At 34.2% G+C, this 5,617-nt stretch overlaps 1 pseudogene; it reads left to right on the top strand.

Moving 5' to 3' along the window:
* The first annotated feature begins 1,510 nt into the window (after window positions 1–1,510).
* LOC125867557 (phosphomannomutase-like) lies at window positions 1,511–5,001 on the top strand (annotated as a pseudogene).
* Window positions 5,002–5,617: the final 616 nt, after the last annotated feature.

Genomic DNA, 5,617 nt, shown 5'->3' with positions numbered 1-5,617 from the left:
TATAGGGAACACGAACTAATGCATTGACAAACACAAATTCGCATATTAGGACGATGAGCCTTTACGATCAAAGAAGTTATAATGATTTATGACTATGATGGTATATTACTAACAACAAGAGTGAAAGGAGCGTTACTAGCTAATACTCATCAACCAGATTCCAACATATGAAGACAAAAATGAAGCTAAGAATACATAAACAGAACACTATAGGAGAACTAGAAATTTAAACAAAAAACTAAGAAAGAATTTACCTCTATGAACGAGCAAGAGAAAATTCCACCACCACGAGCTCGGTTCCGAAAGCAGAGAGTTGACGCCGAGTTAGAAAGAGAGCTAAATTTCTAATTTTTTATGAACTACACAGCTTACACTACCAGATTTAACAATGAGAGGAACCACACATTAGAAACTCCAACAGATAGCCAACAAATACAATTTCAAAGGGAAAAGGTAGTTCATGAGGGTCAAAAACACGAAATCTGTATAGTAAAGAAAAGCTAACAGCTAGCACCCAAATTTAAAATTAAGAAATTCTTTCACACTAAACATCAAGCAAGACAAACGAAACTCCTAATCAATTTTAACACATGAAAACTAAAACACGATTAAGAACATCTAAATAGAAATTAAATAGAATAAAGCTACGAAAAGATTTTACCTTAATCTGAAAGAATGAAATTCCAGGTCTCTCAACTTCGATTCGCAATGAAAACAGGCGAATGAGAGGGATGTTCGAAATTTTTGAGAAAATACAACCAAATCAATGTGGGATTCATCATATTTTTCGTACGAAATAGTACCAAGATCAAACGGATTTTTGAAAGGGATTTGAGAAATTGCAGGGCGTGGCTCGATTCTCGAACGGCTACTGGTATAAGGCACGTGAACTGAACGAACGAGGGGGGAGACAGGCTGAGCGTCGTCGTTTGAAATGGATTCTGTTCTTGTTGGTCGAGTTTACGAGGAAGAGAAGAAGTTGAGAAAAGGGTGCATGCGTTCTTACTCCAACATTTACAAGATTTTAGAATCATTATGACAAAAATGAATGAGTTGGCACAATATAATTGGGTACTTGTTGAAAGAAACCAGATAACACATATTGGGACATATAGATCTAAAAAAAAAAAACTAGTGGCACTCTTTGAGTAAAGACACCTCAACCCGGTATTCCAATATCCACACTATAAATTACGCAAAAGCAATTTGATCTCAGATCTGCGTATGATTCTCCCAGCCAATTTTTGCTGAGGTAAGTCAATGAATGCACAATAAATGGTGGAAAATTGCTCACTTGCACGTCTCTTCTTCTTCAATCGGTGTAAATTTTGCATTTTCTGTAACTGATTTTTCTTCATTTTGTCGTCTTGTTGAATACTTCTTTTTAATGAGTACGCAAAGTGCCACCGCTCATTGTATTTATCTGTAACAACGGTACAACTATAAATTGCGATTCTATAATTTGATTTGTTTCATTTCATCTTTCTGAACTTTTATATTGGATTTTATTTTGGTTTTATCAAGTGTAGTTGATAAGGGTAAATGTTTGGCTATTGAATGCAGTGAAGAGTTAGTGAGAAGTATAGAAATATCAAAAATGGTTGCAAGGAAAGCTGGTTTAATTGCTCTGTTTGATGTTGATGGAACTCTTACAGCACCCAGGAAGGTATAGTATGATTGCTCCTACTTGTATTTGCTGCTTTAGTTTGATTGTTCTCCTTGTTTCTATTACTAGGGTTGTGTTGGGTATGCAAATAAAAAAATATTATTTTAAAAGTATTTGTATATAATTGAAGCAACAGGAGGATGGGGTGGTGTGGTGGGGATAGGGGTACAGAGTTGGGATGATGATAAGGTGTGATGGAGGACAAAATCAATGTGGAATGCTAATTCTAGAACTTGTTTTCCCTACGTCCATTAGATAATTCATTTTCCTCATTTTTAAGTAACTTGTGTTTCTAAAGAAAATATTTTTCAAATTTTTTTTACCTAAGGAACATGAGAAAATCAGATCCATACTGAAAACACCCTTACTGTAGATTAATTTGACTTTATGGACAATTGCATCCTTGATGGGCTTGAATAGAGCAGAATGGTATAGATGATTTGTATATTTAGTAGCTAAATCCAACCTGTTTGAGATTGAGGCCCCGTCGAATGATTCAGTGTATTCTTGCTAGCCTGTACATTTATTTTCAAAATATTGTCATGATTTTTTGATGTTCTTATTCTTATTTCTTCGGTTAATTTTACAGTAAATTTACTAGTAGTGACATTTAATCACCCCCATAATGGTATTGATTTTATTCTTTGGAAAATTTGCATCAAAATTTCAGGAATCTACTCCACAAATGTTGAAATTCATGCAGGAACTTAGAAAGGTAGATGATTCTTTTGCCATGCTCCTTTTCCCTTCTCTCTCTTTTCCACATATATATTATTTTTCCTCTCAAGGATTCTTTGGTTTAACAATTTTATCGACTTGCAGGTTGTTACTGTTGGAGTTGTTGGAGGTCTGACCTTGTAAAGATATCAGAACAACTTGGCAATACAGGTTAGCTTAAGTAGCATATATACTAAAGTTGGAGTTAGGATGATGAAATGTGCTACATCAACTTATTAGAGCTCATGTTTCTAGCTCAATATCTGAAATTCCTCGCAGTATTATGCAAGAGTAGAAGTGTAGAACTATGGGTTCACTAGCCAAGAGTACAGAGTTGTGTTTTGATTTGAAATATGAAAGGACCTTTCCATTAGAAAGGCATACATAGTCTTATGGTTATAGCTCCATGTTAGATGTTGAAATTGTACCTTTTTCTGCCCAACTTTAGTGCTAAACAATCTTTGAGGTCATGCATGTCCCTTGATTTCCAATATGTGGCTAAAAGAATTTCTTGAGAATGATGACATTTTGATCTTTCTAATATTTGTGATGCAGTTACAAATGACTATGATTATGTTTTCTCTGAAAATGGCCTTATAGCACATAAAGATGACAAGCTTATTGGGAAACAGGTAATTTTAAAGACTAGAATTTGATATCGTATCTGTATAATATTACTTGTGAGTGCATATTCATTATTTGACAAAACAAAATCTTCGGATATTGTCTTTATCAACTCAAAACAACATCCTTGTTGCCACCACTTAAGCACTTTGTACCAAGTTAAAACTAAATAAAGTCTATGAAAATTGGAACTACCGAACAACTTGAAGAAATTTTCTTTCTACCCAACTTCAATGTGCATCGCTTCTCTCGTTTTCCTTAGTTTTTAATTAGTAGGGTGATTAGTTTTGAAATGACATGACTCCCGGTGTGCGTGCAGAGCTTAAAGTCATATCTTGGAGATGAGAAGCTCAAGGTTAGTCAATACGTTTTTCTTATTTAACGAGAAAATGTTTATTTTTGTTATAGTGCAAAGAGGGGAGCATACCCAACCAAGTGCAGTTCGACAAAGGCTTAGTGATCCTTCTAATTATTGTTGTTTAGCTTGAGAAAAATAATTTCGTTTAAGTGATAAATTAGTATGTGTGTGTATAAGATCTATAAGATGAAGAATAATTTTTCTAAGAGAAAAAAAGAGAGATTACTATGTAATTTGTACTTTGTTGAAAACTGCTTTGACGTGGTATTTCATAAGTTTTCGAAGCAATGTTTATAATAGTTAACAAAAATATGAAAACCAAGTTATTACACATTCCATGAAGAGTTAATTGTATATGTTTGTTGCGTATAATTGGGTGAGAATTCATGTTTATAACTTAGATTCACCCAATTGAAGTAGAAATGAGTTTATATCTAGATGGCCAAGAAGTATCTTGATGGGATGCAGATGATATGCAGGAATTTATTAACGTTACCCTCCATTACATTGTTGACTTGGATATTCCAATAAAGAGGTGAGCATATCAAAGTCTGTGCTATTTGGATCATCCAAAAATGCCGCGCACCCATGCCAGTCTGCCAGATCCTCTAAAAATTATTTTTTGGAGGACTTGACACACCCGACAACATTTTTGAAGGATCCAAGCAAACATAGATCAAAGGTTGAATTATCTGCTTCGTTGTGGCAAACTTCTTAATCATTCTTCTTTGCAGAGGAACATTCATTGAGTTCAGAAGTGGTATGCTAAATGTGTCGCCTATTGGGAGGAACTGCAGTCAGGAAGAAAGGGATGAATTTGAAAAGTATGACAAGGTATAGATAAGTGCTCTAGTATTGCATATATGTTTTGCAGTAATGTTCTCTGTGATTTAAAGACAATTGAAACTATAATCAGGTACAGAAGATGCGCGAAACAATGGTATCAGTGCTCAGACAAAAGTTTGCACATTTTAATCTCACCTTCTCCATTGGAGGCCAAATTAGTTTCGATGTGAGCATCTTTAAGCCTTTTCTTGTGCTCATTGACCGCTGAACATTTTAAGTATATTATTGACAGATGATTTGGAGATCTTGGTCATGACAGGTTTTCCCCCAAGGCAGGGACAAGACTTATTGTTTGAGATACCTTGAAGAATTTAATGAAATTCACTTTTTTGGAGACAAAACATACATGGTAATCTTTTAGTTACTGACGTGCTTGAAGCTTTCTTTTCATGTTCGGGCTGATATAAGAGTCCTGTTTTTTACTTGAACAGGGAGGAAATGACCATGAGATCTATGAGTCTGAGAGAACTGTGGGTCACACAGGTTTGTCTAAAACTTCATTCTTTTAATGTTTGAATAGTTATTCTCTTGCATAAATACTTGAGGAATCACATTACCTGCTATTTTTTTTTCTTTTCTCCTTTTCCAGTTACTTGCCCGGAGGAGACATTGTAACAATGTTCTGTTCTATTCCTCGGCAAGGATAATGGAAGTTCTTGAGCTTGTTGCAGTTCTCCAATACACGACTGTATGATTGTATTCTATGCATAATAGAAATGAATAATTGCAATAATTCTTGTATTGAAATTTCTCATCAAAATTATAATGATTGTACTATTTTTTCTTGAAATCCAAACTTCACATCCAAATAGGTAGCTCAATAATGATCTCTTTGAGCCAAGAAAGCTTCAAGAGAATTCAGTTGTGATTATTAATGTTTTGGTCTTTATTTATTTTTAAGAGAGAGTTTTGTTTTGTTCCCTCTATGAAAATCCTTTTGGTGAGAGTAGTTTTTTTCTTTAAACAACATACTCTTTTTCTTACTCTCATCATATCTATCTACAAATGTAACAAGATTGGTACAATGGGCAATAAATTAAGATTGGCTCATATTGTACAACACCTCTATTACAAGACTCAGAATAATAACCTTAGTGCGCACTAATTAACATAGACTTCAACCAAACAAATCCCCTAGGGCTAATTCATCATTCACCCGGAAGTGTATCCTTAATGGATGGAAACTTGTAACAAAGCTACCTCATGAATCGTCAATAATGGTTGTTCAGTTAACTTTTTGCACGATATTTGGATACCTTTTCATCATAACATTAGAAGTTGTATTCAAGGTCCTCTAAATCGAGACAAGGAAAATATTAAGATCAAATATCTTTTCATCAATGGGGTTTGAAATTTTAATAGATTATCCTTCTCCTTACCTAATCTCTCATTTTTTTTCTATACAA

Source organism: Solanum stenotomum, chromosome 6 (genome assembly GCF_019186545.1).
Source record: "Solanum stenotomum isolate F172 chromosome 6, ASM1918654v1, whole genome shotgun sequence".
Lineage (NCBI taxonomy): Eukaryota > Viridiplantae > Streptophyta > Magnoliopsida > Solanales > Solanaceae > Solanum > Solanum stenotomum.
Note: the sequence above shows the minus strand (reverse complement) of the source record. Positions and strands in the feature narration are given on the sequence as shown.